The sequence below is a fragment of the Ovis canadensis genome, chromosome 6 (genome assembly GCF_042477335.2).
Source record: "Ovis canadensis isolate MfBH-ARS-UI-01 breed Bighorn chromosome 6, ARS-UI_OviCan_v2, whole genome shotgun sequence".
Classification (NCBI taxonomy): Eukaryota; Metazoa; Chordata; class Mammalia; order Artiodactyla; family Bovidae; genus Ovis; species Ovis canadensis.
In genome coordinates, this window is record NC_091250.1 from 109,046,689 (window position 1) to 109,068,152 (window position 21,464).

Below are 21,464 nucleotides of genomic sequence, written 5' to 3' on the forward strand. Positions count from 1 at the left end.
TCCTGTAGCACTCTTCAGCACTGGGCTTTTTGACTATACAAGCCAGTCTGTTTGCTTATTGTTTAAACTACTAGTTTGTGTTTCCTGTTACTTATAATCAAAAGCATCTTAATTAAGATCATATATCTTGGTTTACATGGGCCAATCTTGGTTTATATCTGTTATTCTTAGGTCACTATTAATATAATTCTCAAAAGTGTCCAATTTGGATGATGAGTTACATGGCTGCCCTAATTTAAAGTAATATTATACAGTTTTCTTTATATAACAGCAAAAATAACTAAACAATCATCAGTGACAACCAAATAGACATAAAACTCAAGTGCGCAATGTATGAATCAGATGACAAATGGCCATAAAAGTAACCACTGAAGAGGTCTTAAAACTCCTGCATGCTCTCAGTTCAGTTCAGTTGTTCAGTTGTGTCCGACTCTTTGCAACCCCATGAACTGCAGCATACCAGGCCTCCCTGTCGATCACCAACTCCAGGAGCCCACCCAAACTCATGTCCATTGAGTCAGTCATGCCATCCAACCATCTCAAACCCTGTCGTCCCCTCCTCCTCCTGCTCTCAATCTCAGCATCAGGGTCTTTTCAAATTAGTCAGCTCTTCCCATCAGGCGGCCAAAGTACTGGAACTTCGGCTTCAATATCAGTCCTTCCAATGAACAGCCAGGACTGATTTCCTTTAGGATGGAATGGTTGGATCTCCTTGCAGTCCAAGGGACTCTCAAGAGTCTTCTCCAACACCACAATTCAAAAGCATCTATCAGTATCTGCATACTATTTATAGTTACTTCTTTGCTCACACTTTAAACACACACAGATATACATACAGACACCAAAACCAAGTGTCTAAAACTGGGACTGTTTCCAAGTAGTTTAGAACCTCTATCTCAATGGAAGAGTCACTTTCAGATGGTCTGAAATTTGTTACATAGAAAGAAAAACAGGAAGAATTCTATTATGTATCAAGAAATCAAAGCTAGTTTATAAGAGTACAATCAAAATTTCCCATCCCATAATTTGCCCTAGTATTTCTGAAGGAAAAACCGTCATTTCTTCCCATTTACTAAAAGGAGCAAAGGGGAAGTTTTCCAGGTTTTTTTCATCTGTTAACAGTAATTAGCTTCCAAACCTGGTTAAGCTCTTCAGCTCTAATCTTATCACATAACTGTGTAATACTGAAACATGTTTTATTTTCCATAAATGCCTCAGATCTTCATACAGCACAAAGAGTATGATCACTTTTCACAGGGGAAAAACCTGATTTTTACCCTATGTGGCCTATGTAAAATATTTCTGAATATAACATTTTTAGGTAATAAGGTTTTTAGAATTTCTACTATGCACCATAAGGCACATGTATCTCTGTGGGTACTCCTACACACTAATGTAAGATTCTACAAAAACACAAGATTAATAAGCAAAACCAAATAAAATTTATTCAGATACAAAGACATGCTACAAATTCATCATCAACAATAACAATGGGAAAAACTAAGACTATGAAATTTTCAAATTATCTTTCATTAATTTCAAATAATTTTCATAAAACATAGTGCAAAAAATGGTATAGATGCACCTATAGCAGGGGAGGAAAAGCGACGTAATCATAAAGAACAGACAGGTGGATACAATGGGGAAAAGAGGAGAGTGGGACAAATCAGGAGATTAGAACTGACATATATATACTACCATGTGTAAAACAGATAGCTGGTAGGAACCTGCTATATATACAGCACGGGAGCTCAGCTCAGTGCTCTGTGATGACTAGAGGGGAGGGATGGGGGAAATGGGATGGAGGTTCATGAGGGAGGGGATATATGCACATAGCTGATTCACTTTGTCGTATAGCAAAAACTAACACAACACTGTAAAGCAATTATACTCCAATTAAAAAAGAAAACAGTGCATCAGTCAACAATTTGGCAGTTTAATCAGGGCTACCATTGGACAGTGTGTTATTCAAGGGGATAATGAGTATGGAGGCATGCCCTCTTTGTCTCTATACAGTTCCTATCACATGTGTGTGTGCTCAGTTGTATCTGACTCTTTGCAATCCATGGACTGTAGCCTGCCAGCCTCCTCTCTCCATGGGATTTCCCAGATAAGAATACTGCAATTTTCCTACTCAAGGGGACCTTCCTGACCTAGGGATCAAACCCGCATCTCCAGCATTGGCAGATAGATTCTTTACCACTGCAAAGCACTCCTATCACACAGTGGGCACCTAATAACTATTTGTGGAATGAGCATGTGCTTTATAATCCTAAAAACTACCAGCTCTCTCCCACCTATTCCAATCAACAGTCAATGCTCTTCTAAAAATTAATCTCATGAAATGGTCATTAATCAATTTCCCTAAATAATTTAAAAATCTAGAGAGGAGATTAATAGTCATCATCTCTTCTGGCCCACAAATGCTAATATCTGAAATTGCTACTATATAAGAACTATATTTCTTTTTAAAAAATTGTTATAAGTCTCCATCTTTGTAAGTCTATTAAAATTTACAAAATGTTTATCGTATCCATAAAATGCTTACCAATGTCTATAATATGTAAAAACCAAAGTATAATTAATACTGTTATGTTACGTGTCAAAGGTCTCTTTTGGATTTGATTAGGAAGTCAATAAAAATACAAGTCATTTAATCCTTCAAAATGACACTAAATTTGGATAGTCTGATTGAAGTTAAAACACTTATTTGCATTAACTAATGTAGTAGAGTCTATAGTTTTGGTGCTCACTACTGTCCTAGCATCAGAACATGCTATTTAAAAACTTAGCTCAAATTTAAGAAATTGGCATTACTGAACCTCCTATTCAGCTTTATCTTCCTGCTCAGTTTCTCAGCATCAACCTTCCATCTTGGAAACATTATCACAAAAACCTATTTCAAAATAACTTAATGTATAAAATAATAATTCAAACATAACTTAAATCTATAAATGTGACACTGATAATGTGCTTTCTCAACAGGCTAAGATATAGGTCAGTCCAAGGCTTAAATACTGGATGGACACACTTCATCCAAGGAAATGTTTTATTTTGTAAAGTTTAACAGCTAATTCCTTTCTCTAACTTTATTAAATTGATGAAAGGCAGGTTTTTCAATTGGTTTTTCCAAGAATTTCTCATTTCTGCAATATCTTACATCAGTTCCCAAAGGATCATCCCATTACATCAACCTAATTTATACTAGGGAGGAGATCCTGATAATGTAACAAGAGTAAACTAAAAACCCCTTCACAACAGCCTTTTTAACTTGCACTCTTCAATCCCATTTCAATACTATGAAAAATACTCCACATAGCTCCCCAAATACTGACTACATAAGCTTCTTTGAACTTGCCATCCTCTCTCCTCCATTCCTTGAATCTTAGTATATCACCATCACAGGCTTCTCAGAATCTAGTGTAAAATTTCTGAGAGCAACTGTCAGTCCTGAACAAAGAACTTGATTATTTCTTGGTTCCTACATGAACTATCCTGAAAGAAAATCATCACTGAAGGATGATTAATTATTACATACAGTGAAGATTTTCATTAGTTTATTTCTCAGAGTCTTCTGCAAAATTATGCAAAAACTTCAAGTAAAGTTGTAAAATACCAACTTCATGGAAAATGTATTCCAGTCCTTTTCTGGCTGAAAGTAACACTGTATGTAACACTAGGGCTACTTTGCCCTAAAAAATTTACATTTCCAAAACTGTAAATAAAATACAAGATTCCTATATAACATTCTATTCAATGAATAGGTTGTTGTAAAATATACATGAATTACCACCAAATACACTATTGCCAAGGAACCCCAAATCTCAGGTTTTTTATCTGGGGCTAGGAAAACAATGCAACGTGACTCCTCCCTGCCCTATTCTCCTCCCCCCTAAATAATAATCTGAGCCAAATCAGAGCAAAGTATTAAAGGCTAGAACTAAGCTTCTGCTAATTTTGGTTATCTGGAGAAGCTTATTAAAAACAAAAAAAAATAGCAGACTCTATAGTGGATATAAAGATATAAGTCATTATGATGTTAAACCACAGATTCCCTCAGATTACCCCCTTCTCTAAATTTAAGGTCATTTTATCTCAGTCTATAGTTCAGCACAGTTTCAGAAATTAATCGTACTTCATATAGAATTCAGAATAAGAAACAATGCTCCAATCACCAAAGAGTGCTTCATAGTGAACCAGGCCTCTAATTCAATGAATCCAACCCTAAAATATAAACCAGTAGATAAGCACTTGGAGCCACAGACATATTAAGTCATCATCTCAACAGCAGTTTGCGGAGCAATCTTAGACAGAGATGTAGAGTTCTCAAAGTTAAAAGAAAAACTAAAAAATAAAATTAAAAAAAAAAAAGTTAAAAGAAGACAAAATTCAGCCTACGCTGCTTATATTTTAGAGCAAGATGTCAGTGTCTTATTACATTTTACATATTCTCAGATAAATCTATCTTCTGTCAGCATTTATTTCCAAAGGTTATGGAACACATTATTTGCTATTTACTGAATACCCACCTTGACTAACATCTGTCCTTGCCATCTGGCCTTAATCATTAAGACCACTTTCCTTTCTGAGAAAATATGTCTAAGTTTACCATTTTTAATAAAGAAAAATAACCACTGCACTGCAGCATTGGAAGTTTCTATTTCCTCATCAATATCTATTTTTAACTATACACAAGTATTAATCATTACAACTGTCATACAAAATTTATACCTTGCCTGTGAGCTCAGGAGCTCACAGCTGATACTTAAAAAACAGCTTCCAGCAAATCACACTGCATAAAGTAGAATCTTACTGATAAAAATAAAGATTGATGGCAATCACAAGAGCTTAGAAGACATCTTGTGATAAATAACAATTTCATCCACATTCCTACTCCTATACCAAGGGCCTCCAGGTGACATTTGTCTTCAATGACATATTCAGCTCAAGTCTATAGATGACAATAATGAAACATTCAAAAAGAGCCACTCAAAATCTTCATTATCTCCCAATCTGTCACCACTCTAAATAAAAACAAAACAAAATTCTAGTTTTACAATGGTAAAGCTACCCATCATTAAGGAAAAAGTTACCTTCAGACTTCTGGAATTTCCTGTTTCAGACTAGTTTAACATTTATTCAACAAACATTTACTGCAGGCCTGCTATCATCATGCATTATATCAAGCACTAGGACTTCAACAGTGAACAAGACAAAGGGCATCCTTGCCCTCATGCAGCTTACACCATTTTCATGTACTACGTGAGAAATAAAGTTATAAAATATTCTAATTTCAAATAATTTCACAAAGAATTTTTCATTTCTTCTTGTTAGTACTTTTTCCCCCCTCATCAGGTAATTGCATTTCTCCCTACAGCCACAATGGAAACATACAGCTAAAGGGAGAGTAAAAGATCTTTATCACAGAAGATGAGAGTAATGAATAATAGATACCCTACAGAATGGACAAGGATAGGATTAAAGAGTAGCACACCTAGGACAAGAATGGCAAATTTTAAACAGCTTAAAATTGGGGAATAAGATCAAAGATAAAAGGATAATACACATCAGTACATTTAACTTAAGGTGATGTTAGCAAATGGTTTTCTAATCCAATAATATTTTTTCTATGATCCTTATTGACAAACTGAATAACGAGGAAACAGTAGTACCAAGGATTTTTCTGCTCTTTAAAAATACTAGTACTCAACATGTTTTATTTCTATTCAGTTTATCCTTATGGATCTCCTTCATAACCAGTTATTTACCCGCCAAATGCATCAGTAACGGTTCATTCGCTCAGTCGTGTCCAACTCTTAGCGACCCCATGAATCACAGCACACCAGACCTCTCTGCCCATCACCAACTCCCGGAGTCTACCCAAACAACCCATATCCATTGAGTCGGTGATGTCATCCAGCCATCTCATCCTCTGTTGTCCCCTCCTCCTCCTGCCCTCAATCTTTCCCAGCATCAGGGTCTTTTCAAATGAGTCAGCTCTTCCCATCAGGTGCCCAAAGTATTGGAGTTTCAGCTTCAACATCAGTACTTCCAATGAACACCCAGGACTGATCTCCTTTAGGATGGACTGGTTGGATCTCCTTGCAGTCCAAGGGATTCTCAAGAGTCTTCTCCAACACCACAGTTCAAAAGCATCAATTTTTCAGCACTCAGCTTTCTTTATAGTCCAACTCTCACATCCATACATGACCACTGGAAAAACCACAGCCTTGACTAGACGGACCTTTGTTGGCAAAGTAATGTCTCTGCTTTTTAATATGATATCTAGGTTGGTCATAACTTTCCCTCCAAAGAATAAGTGTCTTTTAATTTCATGGCTGCAATCAGCATCTGCAGTGATTTTGGAGCCCAGAAAAACAAAGTCAGCCACTGTTTCCCCATCTATTTCCCATGAAGTGATGGGACCAGATGCCATGATCTTAGTTTTCTGAATGTTGAGCTTTAAGCCAACTTTTTCACTCTCCTCTTTCACTTTCATCAAGAGGCTCTTTACTTCTTCTCCGCTTTCTGCCATAAGGGTGGTGTCATCTGCATATGTGAGGTTATTGATATTTCTCCCAGCAATCTTGATTCCAACTTGTGCTTCCTCCAGCCCAGCGTTTCTCATGATGTACTCTGCATAAATAAGCAGAGTGACAATATACAGCCTTGACGTACTCCTTTTCCTATTTGGAACCAGTCTGTTGTTCCATGTCCAGTTCTAACTGTTGCTTCCTGATATAATGATAAAGCCCCTGTATAAAAATGAGATAGCAGTAATGATTGTTATACTTCTTTTTTAAACGGTAATCCAAAGAAAACTTTAGGGTTCCAGAAAGACAATTTATTTCTCTGTAAAAGGTAATTGTTAGGGTTAGTCTACTAAAGTACTATCACAAGGTGGGGGAAAAGCAGAAAGAATAAAAATATAACTCCTTTTCTACATAGCTAGAAATTTTCTCCCACATGTGGCATACCAGAAAAACAACAGTGGCAGCAATATAAAACATAATTTCTAAGAGGAAAAATAAAGACCTGGAATGACAAATCTACAAAGCACTTCAAAATTCCAAAATAATGCTGTTATTAGACAAGTTTCATTTTATTTCACAAGTAATCAATTTAGACAACCAAAGCTTATGACTCTTGCCCTATCATTCCAAATTAGGTCTTGGTCTCCATCACACAATCAATATCTTTAATGCTTCTTGTATTTAATGCCTCCCATTCAATCTAAAGATGCGGAATACAATTAACTATCTCAGAAAATGGGAGGTAATTAGACTAGATCAAAAATTTCAACACCAATTTTCCCAGGACTATGACTTTTCTAAAACCCTATCTTCCCCCTGCCTTTTTTTCTTCATGTAGCCTGCGTTTTCTGCTTCCTCTAGTATGTACATTCTCATCTTTTTCAGTGATGTCAAATTGCTATCCATTCTTCATGGCTTAAGTCATCTTTTCTCTTTTCTTCAGAATATTTCCCCATCTAAAAAGCAATATAAACTTGGATGTGCCCACTATCTAATATCAAGCCTTACTAGACAGCAATGATAATCCAGACCATTTGGTACTAATGGAAAGATAGACACATATAGTTCAAAGAAACAGAACTGAAAAACTAGAAATAGACCCACGCACATAATGTCAATAGATTTTCCATGAAGATAAAAAGGTAATTCAACAGAGAAAGGATAGTGGTACTGGAACAACTGGATATCCATATGCAAAAATAAAGAAGCATCAATCCATACCTTGCACCATACACAAAATTAACTTGCAAGATCGAAGTTTAAGTGTAAAAGCAAAATCTATAAAAGTTACAAAAGAAAATGTAAGAGAAAAATCTTTGTGACCCTGGATTGAGCAAATATTTCTTATATAAAACACAAAAGCATGACCCATAAAAGAAAAAGATACTGATAAACTAGATTTCTTGAAAATTTAAAACATGTGCTCTTTGAAAGATAACTAAAAAGATATGCCCAGTGATTGAGAATTTTTGCAAAATACTTATTTGAAAAAGTACTCCTGAATATAAAAGGATTCTCAAAACAACAGTAAGAAACTCCAATTTTTTAAAAAATGGCAAAAGATTTTAACAGATACTTCACCAAAGCAGATATACAGACATAAAATAAACACATGAAAAGATGCTTGGCATTAGACATTAGGGAAATGCAACCTAAAACCACAATGAGATATCGCTACATGCCTATTAGGACAATTACATTGAAAATTTAATAGTTAGGACTGACAAGGAAGCCACACATACACACGTGCCCCACATCCTTGTACAAATGCTTCTAAATATATACGTATTAGTATATAAATACATACACATACTTACACCCTCATATTTTACGGATGGGAAAGCACAATGGTACTGTCACTTCAGAACACAGTCTTGTAGTTTCTCATAAAGGTAAACATACATTTACAGAACCCAGCAATCTCATCCTTAGGCATGTGCCCAAGTAAAATTAAAACTTATGTTCACAAAAAACCCACATAGAAATGTTTTCAGCAAAAGTTTACTGATAATCACCCAAAATTGGAAACAATACAAATGCCCTTCAACTGATGAATAAAACTGTGGTATAGCTAGACAATGAACTACTACTCAGCAATAAAAATGACTGAATTACTAACACACACAACATGGATGAATGTCAAATGCATTATGCTAAATTAAAGATGGCAAACTTAAAATGCAATATTCAATAAATTTCAACGTAAAAGAGGCCACATATGACAAACCCACAACAAACATCATACTCAATGAGTAAAAACCTAAAAAATTTTCCTCAAAGATCAGGAAAAAGACGAGGATGCCCACACTCTTGTCACTTTCATTCAACGTGGTACTGGAAGTCCTAGTCAGTACAATTATGTAAGAAAAATAAATAAAAAGGGATCCAAATCAGAAAGGAAGTAAAACTGTTTGCAGATAACATGATATGACACATTAAAAACTCAAAAGGATGTTAAATGAAACCAGTACAGTGACAGGATACAAAACCAATACATAAAAATTCGTTTTATTTCTATACACTAATACAAAGCTAGCAGAGAAATTAGGGGGAAACCCCATTAATATTTGCATTAAGAAGAATAAAATACTTAGAAATACTTTCATCATGGTAAAAAAAAGACCTGTACACTGAAAACTGTGAGACACTGATGAAGGAAATTAAAGACATAAAAAGATGAAAAGATATTCTATGCTTATGGATTGAAAGAATACTGTTAAAATGTCCATACTACCCAAAGCAACCTGCACATTCAATGCAAACCCTATCAAAATTACAGTGACATTTTTGACAGAAATAGAACAAACAATCCCTAAATTTACATGGAACCACAAAAGATCAGAGAAGCCAAAAATATTTAGAGAGAACACAGCTGGAGGCATGATGCTTCCTGACTTTATACTATATTACAAAGCTGGTGATGGTGGTGGTGGTTTAGTCGCTCAGTTATGTCCAACTCTTTGCAACCCCATGGACTGTAGCCCTCCAGGCTCCTCTCTTCGTGGGATTCTCCAGACAAGAATACTGGAGTGGGTTGCCATCTCCTTCTCCATATTACAAAGCTACAGTAGTCAAAATAGCAGGATTGCGGCATAAAAACAGATCAGCGGGACACAACAGAGAGCCAGGAAATAAACTCACAAACGTGATCAATTAATTTATAACAAAGGAGCCAAGAATATACAATGGGGAAGGATAGTCTCTTCAATGAACAGTGTTGCAAATATTGGAGAGCCACATGCAAAAAAAAAAAAAAAGAAAAGAAACTGAACTGAATCCTTATCTTATGCCATACATAGAAGTCAATTCAAAACTAAAGACCTGAATGCAGACTTGAAACCATAAAACTAGAAGAACACACAGGGGGTAAGAAATTCCTTAACACTGGTCTCAGTAATGACTTTTTGAATTTGACACAAAAGCAAATGCTACAAAAGCAAAAATAAACATATTGGACTACATCAAACTAAAAAAACTTCTGCTCAGTAAAGAAAACCATCAATGAAATGAAAAGACAACCTACAGAATGGGAGAAAGTACTTGCAAATCATATATCTAATAAGAGATCTAACAAGAGTATTTGCAAATCATATATCTAGAGATCTCTTCAGGAAAATTAGAGATGCCAAGGGAACATTTCATGCAAAGATGGGCTCGATAAAGGACAGAAATGGTATGGACCTAACAGAAGCAGAAGATATTACGAAGAGGTGGCAAGAATACACAGAAGAACTGTACAAAAAAGATCTTCACGACCAAGATCATCACGATGGTGTGATCACTCACCTAGAGCCAGACATCCTGGAATGTGAAGTCAAGTGGGCCTTAAAAAGCATCACTACGAACAAAGCTAGTGGAGGTGATGGAATTCCAGTGGAGCTGTTTCAAATCCTGAAAGATGATGCTGTGAAAGTGCTGCACTCAATATGCCAGCAAATTTGGAAAACTCAGCAGTGGCCACAGGACTGGAAAAGGTCAGTTTTCATTCCAATCCCAAAGAAAGGCAATGCCAAAGAATGCTCAAACTACTTCACAATTGCATTCATCTCACATGCTAGTAAAGTAATGCTCAAAATTCTCCAAGCCAGGCTTCAGCTATACATGAACCGTGAACTTCCAGATATTCAAGCTGGTTTTAGAAAAGGCAGAGGAACCAGACATCAAATTGCCAACATCCGCTGGATCATTGAAAAAGGAAGAGAGTTCCAGAAAAACATCTATTTCTGCTTTATTGACTATGCCAAAGCCTTGGACTACATGGATCACAATAAACTGTGGAAAATTCTGAAAGAGATGGGAATACCAGACCACCTGACTCGCCTCTTGAGAAACCTATATGCAGGTCAGGAAGCAACAGTTAGAACTGGACATGGAACAACAGACTGGTTCCAAATAGGAAAAGGAGTATGTCAAGGCTGTATATTGTCACCCTGCTTATCTAACTTCTATGCAGAGTAGATCATGAGAAATGCTGGGCTAGAAAAAGCACAAGCTGTAATCAAGATTGCTGGGAGAAATATCAATCACCTCAGATATGCAGATGATACCACCCTTATGACAGAAAGTGAAGAGGAACTAAAAAGCCTCTTGATGAAAGTGAAAGAGGAGAGTGAAAAAGTGGGCTTAAAGCTCAACATTCAGAAAACCAAGATCATGGCATCTGGTCCCATCACTTCATGGGAAATAGATTGGGAAACAGTGGAAAAGGTGTCAGATTTTATTTTGGGGGGCTCCAAAATCACTGCAGATGGTGACTGCAGCCATGAAATTAAAAGACACTCCTTGGAAGAAAAGTTATGACCAACCTAGATAGCATATTAAAAAGCAGAGACATTATTTTGCCAACAAAGGTCCGTCTAGTCAAGGCTATGGTTTTCCCAGTGGTCATGTATGGATGTGAGAGTTGGACTGTGAAGAAAGCTGAGAGCCAAAGAATTGATGCTTTTGAACTGTGGTGTTGGAGAAGACTCTTGAGAGTCCCTTGGACTGCAAGGAGATCCAACCAGTCCATTCTGAAGATCAGCCCTGGGATTTCTTTGGAAGGAATGATGCTAAAGCTGAAACTCTAGTACTTTGGCCACCTCATGAGAAGAGTCGACTCACTGGAAAAGACTCTGATGCCGGGAGGGATTGGGGGCAGGAGGAAAAGGGGACGACAGAGGATGAGATGGCTGGATGGCATCACGGACTCGATGGATGTGAGTCTGAGTGAACTCCGGGAGATGGTGACGGACAGGGAGGCTGGTGTGCTGTGATTCATGGGGTCGCAAAGAGTCGGACCTGACTGAGCAACTGAACTGAATTGATACCTAATACAGGGTTCATATCCAAAATATGTAAAGAACTCACTAGTCAATGGCAAAAAAAGTCCAATTAAAAAATGGGAAGCCCTCCCCCCCCAAAATGAACAAAGTATCTGAACAGACCATTTTTCCAAAGAAAATATACAGATGGCCAACAGGTACACAGATTTGCATTTCCCTGATGATTAGGGGCTCAACCCCACTAATCATCAGGGAAATACCAATCAAAACTACAACGGAACATCAACTTTCACCTGTTAAAATGGCTGTTATTGAAAAGACCAGATAAATGGTGAGAAAGTGGAGGAAAAGGGGGAACCTGTGTGTACTGTTAGTAAAAAATGTAAACTGGTGCAGCTGCGATGGAAAACAGTGAGGTGGTTCCTCAAAAACTTAAAAAGCATAACTATCATATGAACTAGCAACTCCACTTCAGCTATTCATCCCAAGAAAACAACATCACTATTTAGAAATGATATCTGCACCCCAAGGTTCACTGCAGCGTTATTTAGAACAGTCAAGACATAGTATAAACAACCTATATGCCCATCAACAGACAAATGAATAAAGAATACATGATATAAACACACAATGAAATATTATTCAGCCACAAAAAATAAGGAAATCTATCATTTGCAAACAGATCTGAAGACATTATGCGAAACGAAGTAAGAGAAAGAAAAACATTGTATGGCTGCACTCGTACATGGAAGCCAAAACAAACAAACACAGGCGTAAGATACAGAGAACAGACTGGTGGCTGTCAGAGGTGGTGATGCAGGCGGGGCAGGGAATAGGTGAAATGAGTGAGCGGAATCAAAAGGTAGAAACTTCCAGTTAAAAAACAAGTCCTCAGGATGTAATGTATAACATGGTAACTACAGTTAACAATACTGTACTATATATTTGAAATTTACTAAGAGAGATCTTAACAGTTATCATATACACAAAAAAAATGTGTGTGTACGTGATGGATGTTAACTAGACCTTTCCCATTACAATTATTTCACAGTATATACATATAACAAATCATTGTGTTGTATACCTAATATCATGTGTCAATTACACCTCAATTTTTTTTAAAGCTATGTACTATACAAATCAATTTACATGATATTCCAGAATAATTGAACCTATGGGAACAGAAAACTGGTAAATGGTTACCAAGGGTTAAGGGTGGAGGGACGGATGGACTATAATGAGGATAAGGGAATTTTTTTGTGTGATTATGTGAACTAGACATAGTGGTTAATCTATAATTACTCATATCATCATCAGAAATACACTCAGGAAACAAAACAACTTAAGCCTTCTTGTCTCTTGGTAAAGCAAAACAATCTGGGGAAAATTCCTTTCTCATTCAAAACGCCACTTAAGTGGGTATAAACCAAAAATAAACAGAATATATGATTCCCTATCTCTAGCTTCATCTTAAGGCATTTATAAATATGTTAGCCTAAAAATAGTATAAGTGAACTTCAGCAAGTCAAATCAGGAAAGTTCAGTCCACAGCATTTTGCGAACTCTTCGTAACAATGTCAAAGAGTTATAATAAGTCAACTTCATTATTAAGTAATAAATGCTATCAGAGCTTATGTGACCTAGGCCATTTGAAAAGGAAATCCCTCCCCCTCCACTCCCCTACCAAATCTTCTAACACATGTGCACACACACAGTACAGGGGGATTATAAGCAGTTCAGGGTTGCTAAAAATATCACTGTAGGAATGGAGGGATGGTGCTATACAGGTGGGTGGAGGAAAGATCACAGAAAGTTCAAAAATCTGTTTATGCTTTCCTACAGATCATTTTCCTAACATGAAAAACTGCCAACCATGAGAGACTCTAATAATAAACATGACACTATCAATCCTGGTTGCCTCCTTCATGCATTCCGTTTTACTTTCTTCTGCTCAAAAGCATTTCTTCTAGTCTCACTTCCAAGAGGACCTATATCTACTGATTCAGCTGTCACAGTCTTAAACTATACTCTTGTTTTAGAAAATTAAAATGAGTAATAAAATGCATAAATTATCTGAAAAATTTATAAAGGCCTTAAAAACCCTGTATAGTATTAGTCACTCAGTTGTGTCCAACTCTTTGCAAGCTCATGGCCTGTAGCCCTCCAGGCTCCCCTGTTCATGGGATTCTCCAGCCAAGAATACTGGAGAGAGCTGCCATTCCCTTCTCCAGGGGATCTTTACCCAGGGATCAAAGCTGAGTCTCCTGCATTGTAGGTGGATTCTTTACCGTCTGAACCATCAGCAAAGCTGTATAACAAAAAAAAAGTTATAGCCCAAAGGTCAAGCCACACAGAATTTAAAATACATTGAGAAGAATCCAACAGTTAATAGTATAAAATTCTAGCCAGCATCTACTTTTGTGTAAGTATAAAATTACCATACAGAAAACTTCTATTTAAAGTATCTTCTAGAAAAGGAAGAAACTATATAGAAACGGACTATGTTAGAGATCTAGTTAAGTGCCCTCTTTTTACAAATTAGAGACTGAGACTCAATTTTAATAAGTGACGTGTCCAAGACACATCTCAATGGCAGAAGAAGGACTGATTCCTCAACCTGACTTCTATTCTGGGCCCTTGTTTACCTATCCGTGTTCTCTCATTTTGTGACTTAATCATATTACTTATCCACTACATTTTTACTTTAAATTTAGAAAATTAACAAGCAATGAAATGTCATCTACCCAACAACTATCTAGTTTTTCTCAAAAATGAGCATAGAAAGAACAGGATGCAGTTCGTAACATTAGAACACTTGCTTAACTTCACTAAGAACTTCACACAGGAGAAGTTCACTTTACATAGAATTTAGTTTGGCCAACAAAAACCTTACATAAAAGTCACAAACTTTAAAACCTCTTTAATCTATATCACAGTAACTTCATATGTTACAAAACAGTTTTCTCTAATCTTGACATTTTCTTCAGATAGCCAGTTTTCCTGTTTTAGCTGCCTTGTTAAGAGCTTCCAAAGACTTCAATCTCCCTAGAGTTTGTTGTTCTTATAACTCAAGGTGAGTTATCTTTGAATGTAGTTTAGGAGACTTTCTGCCAAAGATGTTCCTTATTTGCCTCTTGTCTGTAGTAAGAATGCTCAATCTGTAAACCTTGTTTCATAGTCTACATCCTTATATGATCCATATAAAATAGAAAATATTCTTATTTCTTCCCATCATAAAAGCAGGCTACAGAACAATATTTGACTGTTATCACATTTAACCCAAGTGTTTCAGAATGCACAATTATAGTCACTAGATCATAACAGATTCAGTTAGTCTAAGACTCAATTCTCTTTTTAATAACATAATCACATTTACTTAAGAATGCATTCCAATATCAAATGGCAAAGCTGGACAATACAAAATCAATATCACTTTTGTACCAACTTAATAAAGACCCAACCCTAAAATGTGCACTCATATTCTTCTTTGAAATTGAGAGAATACACTTAAATATGACTATCTCAAAACTCAGAATTCTTTAGGGTCAGCAACTAACCTATATTCTAGTTCTAAATTAAATCCTTTTTTCAGGTTTTGAAAATTAATGTAATGTAGAAATCCAGATTTAGATTACTGCATCTAAAAGAATGATTTTATGCCACAGAAGAAATGCAACAAAATCTCAAGCTTATGCCCCCAAGGGTTAATTTAAAATTCCTACTTACCAATAGTAGACTGTAATTTTAGAAATGCTTCATTACTGGTTGTCCCAGCAAATTCTATTCAAAAACTTCAAAATTAACACATACTTAATGAAAAACACTATAATCTAATATATACATAAACTGCTGCATTAAAAATACTATATGATTTCTAAATTAATACTTATTTAATGAAAACCCTGTAATTTAATTGTCTACAGAGACATACGAAATACAGGATTAAAAAGAGCTACAGCAGTCCAAATCCACAGAACTGAGGTAGGCAAATGAACTGCCTCAGGGGAGGTTTTCTCTACAATTCAGTTTCTTCATGATTCTCTTTGAAGAGGGAAAGTTAAGAGTGCAAGAAATTTAGCTATTAAATAATAAACTTCCATATTCCCAGGAGTCAATTTCAAAGTGAATAATTCCAAAGTGAAAATGGACTCTCCCATGATGGTTAAGAAGTGATGCTAGCCATCCCAAAATGGTGACCAAAAATATGCACAACAGTAACCAGAAGATCACATATTCCATACAATCTCAGTAAAATTAACTTCAACCAGCATTCATTGTTCGTCATCCTTGTTTTTAAAAGCTAGTCTCCAGTAAAACTAGTAGCTCTTTTACATTGATAACAGCCTATTATAAGTTTCCTTTAATAAATATATGCCTTGCTGCTGCTGCTGCTGCTAAGTCGCTTCAGTCGTGTCCGACTCTGTGCGACCCCAGAGACGGCAGCCCACCAGGCTCCCCCGTCCCTGGGATTCTCCAGGCAAAAATACTGGAGTGGGATGCTATTTCCTTCTCCAATGCGCGAAAGTGAAGTCGCTCAGTCGTGTCCGACTCTTAGCGACCCCATGAACTGCAGCCTACCAGGCTCCTCTGTCCATTGTGATTTTCCAGGCAAGAGTACTGGAGTGGGGTGCCATTGCCTTCTCCGAATAAATGCCTTAAAATCCCATCATTTACTTTAAAAAAACACATGATATTCAAATAATGGCAAAATGCACGAAGTATAGCTACTACAGAAATTGGTCTACCCATCATTTGGTCCTAACATCTAACATTTGTGCCTATCTGTAATTCTATTAATAAATAATCCTAAAGAATAACATTGTTATAATCAGTATAGCGTGGATGCTTATTTTTTGTAGCCTAACCAGAAAGTCAGTAATCTATATTTAGCAAAGTGAAAGTGAAGTCACTCAGTTGTGTCCCACTCTTTGCGACTCCATAGACTGTAGCCTAGCAGGCTCCTCTGTCCATGAGATTTTCCAGGCAAGAGTACTGGAGTGGATTGCCATTTCCTACACCTCTAAAAATCAGAACAGTCCACTCTCCAACTGTGGAAGAGCACTAAATCAAGTTTTAAAAAATTTTTGAACATTTAAATCTTTGGGAAAACATCAAGATGTACTGCTAACTGAAAACAAAAACTGACTCCATATAGCATAATCCTATCTTGGTAACAAAACAATGTGTACATAATCCATACCAATGTGCAGAAAAATATCTAAAACAATAACAGGAATATAAGTAATTTTTCTTATTTAGTTATATTCGCTATGACAAATATAAAATATATAACAACGGGCTTCCCTGGTGGCTCCGACAGTACAGAATCTGCCCGCAATGTGGGAGGACCCAGGTTTGATCCCTGGATCAGGAAGATCCCCTAGAGAAGGGAATGGCCTGGTAAGCTACAGTCCATGATGTAGCAAAAGAGTTGGACACAACCAAGCAACTAACACATTTTCTATGACAAAAGGACTTTTTAAATTATTAATAAACTTTTATTTTTAGGGCAAATTTAGGTTCATAGTTGAGTTTACCTGGTGGCTCAGTGGTAAAGAATCTGCCTGGCAATACAGGAGAAACAGGTTCAATCCCTGGGTCACAAGATTCCCCCAGAGAAGGAAACAGCAACCTGCTCCAGTATTCTTGCCTGGGAAACCCCATGGACTGCTACGGTCCAGCACACACATAGCTAGGTTCATAGTAAAATTGAGCAGAAAGTATATATATTCCTGTTCGCACATAGCACAACTGTCCAAAACATTTGCTATAATCAATGAACCTATGCTGACACATTATCAAAGTTTATAGGTTACAACAGGGTTCACTCCTGCTGTTTCACATTATGCCATTCTTGCTGTTTGACATGTGTATGATGACAAGAATCTACCAGTGTAGCTCCATGAAGAATAGTTTCACTGTATGAACAATTCTCTGTGATCTGCTTATTCATCCCTTCCTCTGGCAACCACTCATCTTTTTAACTGTCTCCATGGTTTTGTCTTTTCCAGAATGTCACACAGCAAGGAGAGCAAACCAGTCAAGGCAAACTAAAAGAAATCAATCCTGAATATTCACTAGAATATTCACTAGAAGGACTGACGCTGAAGCTCTAATACTTTGGCCACCTAATGTGAAGAACAGACTCACTGGAGAAGACCCTGAAGCTGGGGAAGACTGAAGGCAGGAGGAGAAGGGGGTAGCAGAGGATGAGCTAGTTGGATGGCATCAGACTCAGTGGACATGAGATTTGCGCAAACTCTGGGAGACAGTGAAGGACAGGGAAGCCTGGTGTGCTGCAGTCCACAGGGTCGCAGAGTCAGACACAACTTAGCGACTGAACACCAACAATACAGTTTGAATCATATAGTATACAGCCTTTTCAGACTGGCTTCTTTCACTCAGTAATATGCATCTAAGGTTCCTCCATGTCTTTCGTGGCTTGATAGGCTCATTGCTTTTTAGTGTTGAATAATATTTCCACTGTCTAGATGTGCCACAGTTTACTTATCCACTCACCTACTGAAGGATATCTTGGTGGCTTTCAAGTTTTGGCAATCTTGAATAAAGACTGTTATAAGTATCCAGGTACCAGTTTTTGGGTAGCTGTTAAGTTTTTAATTCATTTGGGTAAATATCTAACAGCTGACTTCTGGGCTGGATCATATGATAATATATTTACTTATATAACAAACTGGGCTTCCCTGGTGGCACTAGTGGTAAAGAACAAACCTGACAATGCAGGAGATATACGAGACCTAGGAAGATCGCCTGGAGGAGGGCATGGCAACCCACTCCAGCATTCTTGCCTGGAGAATCCCATCAACAGAGGAGCCTGATGGGCTACAGTCCATGGGGTCACAAAGAGTCAGACATGACTGAAGTGATTTAGCATGCATGCATATAAGAAACTGCCAAACAGTCTTCTTTCCGAAGTGGCTGTACCAATTCGCATTCCCAACAGCAATGGAAGATCTTAGTTCCCCAACTAGGGATTGAACCCATGTCCCCTGTATTGGAAGGTGGAGTCTCAAGAACTGGACCATCAGGGAAGTTCTTTTAATTACAAATTTCAAAGGCACCTGACATATATTTGAAGGTATATGTAAAACTTGCACATTTTATAAAACAGTATTTTTCATAATTCTGATAATAACCTACTTCACACATTATCAATACTCATAAAGTTGTATCTTACCTAAAGATATCTGCAAAAATATCAAGCACTGTAAAATACAAAGATTAACAAAACAAGAAATAAAATTCTGCCAAGAAAGGTAATTTAAGAATACTTAGGTTTACAACATTAATGAGTCATGTAAAGAGATCACTGTCCAGCAGTATATGCAAGCCATTTCTATGTTTAACTGGTTTTTTTTAATTATTATAAGCCTAAGACTATAGATGCATACTATAGCACATAATTTATCTAAAGTTTATTCATCCTTTGAACCCATATTTTTCTAAATTTTTTTCCATTTTTCAGTTAAGGAAATTAATCTGATTTTGCTTGGTATTATTTAAACTATAAATGTAAGCTATTTTTCTTCTATCAATCATGCATATACACAACATAATACTAATATTTTAAAAATGATCTGGCATTAAGAAAAATATTCTAAGTCAAACCACATCTAAAAGAAATGGTAGTTGTTTTTTAGTTTATAGATTCAAAACCATATTCTTCCCAGAAAATGAACACATGCCTGAAGCATAAAGATCATATTCAAATTTATGTTTAAAAACTTATTACTAATAACACTTTACAATGTATTTATTCTTGAGTTGTTCAATAATTTTAATTCAAATAAATTACCTTGCATTACTATTCTTTTAAAGAATGAATACCTAAAGACAACAGACTACCTTCAAGCAAAAATTTCCTTTCTTATATCAGGAAATACTTGTTTCCCCAACCACCTCTGAGAATAAAATAAGAAGTGAAATCTTCAAAAAGATAAGTGATTTCCTGTCTCTTCTTTTTGAAACCAAAGTACAATGACATATAAAAAAGGCTGGGTGCTATTATCCACTGAAAAATTCCCTAACACAACACTGTAAAGCAACTCAGTTCAGTTCAATTCAGTTCAGTCGCTCAGTCGTGTCCGACTCTTTGCGACCCCATGAATCATAGCACGCCAGGCCTCCCTGTCCATCACCAACTCCCGGAGTTCACTCAGACTCATGCCCATCGAGTCCGTGATGCCATCCAGCCATCTCATCCTCGGTCGTCCCTTTCTCCTCCTGCCCCCAATCTCTCCCAGCATCAGAGTCTTTTCCAATGAGTCAACTCTTCCCATGAGGTGGCCAAAGTACTGGAGTTTCAGCTTTAGCATCATTCCTTCCAAAGAAATCCCAGGGCTGATCTCCTTCAGAATGGACTGGTTGGATCTCCTTGCAGTCCAAAGGACCCTCAAGAGTCTTCTCCAACACCACAGCCCAAACACATCAATTCTTCAGCGCTCAGCCTTCTTCACAGTCCAACTCTCACATCCATACATGACCACAGGAAAAACCATAGCCTTGACTAGGCGGACCTTAGTTGGCAAAGTAATGTCTCTGCTTTCAATATACTATCTAGGTTGTTCATAACTTTTCTTCCAAGGAGTAAGCATCTTTTAATTTCATGGCTGCAGTCACCATCTGCAGTGATTTTGGAGCCCCCAAAAATAAAGTCTGTTGACACTGTTTCTACTGTTTCCCCATCTATTTCCCATGAAGTGATGGGACCAGATGCCATGATCTTAGTTTTCTGAATGTTGAGCTTTAAGCCAACTTTTTCACTCTCCTCTTTCACTTTCATCAAGAGGCTTTTTAGCTCCTCTTCACTTTCTGCCATATTCCAATAAAAATTGATTTTAAAAAACAGAAAGAAAAATTCCCTAGATGCCTATATCCACTGCATCTATATGGGCAAGAAAAGATTTTTTCCAAGCCATCAGTTTGAAAAATCACCAAAAACAGAGAGAGAACATACTGATCAATCCCAGGAGCAACAAATAATCAAGCAGCTATGCCAAAGTGAAAATATGAGAAAGATCTACTGAATAAAACTAGTAGCAACCTAAAAAATAAGTGCTGATTAATAAAACCATCTCAGCTATCTCCCAGAAATACTAAAATAACTACTCACAGTCTCCTATCACAGCATATAACAGGAGTCTGCTCTAAAAAAGGAGTTTTCAAACCAGGTGTGATCTTCTCCTTGGGAGACATACGGCAATGTCTGAACATTATCTTTGGTTGCCATGATCTGGGGGTATACCACTAATGGTATCTAGGAAGCAGAGGTCATGGATACTGCTAAACATCCTAAATACTCAGAACAGGCCCTCAAAATAAGAAATATCTGACTCAAAATTGTCAGTTGTGCCAAGGTCGAGAATCCTGCACAAAAATGAGACCAGAGTATAATGTATGTTAAATAAGTGTTGGGAGAAATCAAGTACTATTACAAAAAAAAAAAATCACATGATAGAGAGGGAAAACTCAAAGATTAGGAGTTATATTTATTCATAAGTTCTTGACTAAAAACATTCTGGCCAATTAAAGTTGTCTCTAGGTGCTAATAGAAGGAGATAGCAATTCCACCAAAGGCTGAGCATCTCAGCAATTTCTACCTTGAGACAAATACTAGATTACAGCTAGTATTCAATGAGCACCAACG

At 36.8% G+C, this 21,464-nt stretch overlaps 1 protein-coding gene across 6 annotated transcripts in view; it reads right to left on the minus strand.

The window, feature by feature from the left end:
• Positions 1-21,464, minus strand: part of CNOT6L (CCR4-NOT transcription complex subunit 6 like) — a 112,934-nt gene that overhangs the window by 62,819 nt on the left and 28,651 nt on the right. The gene's annotated exons all lie outside the window — the stretch shown is intronic.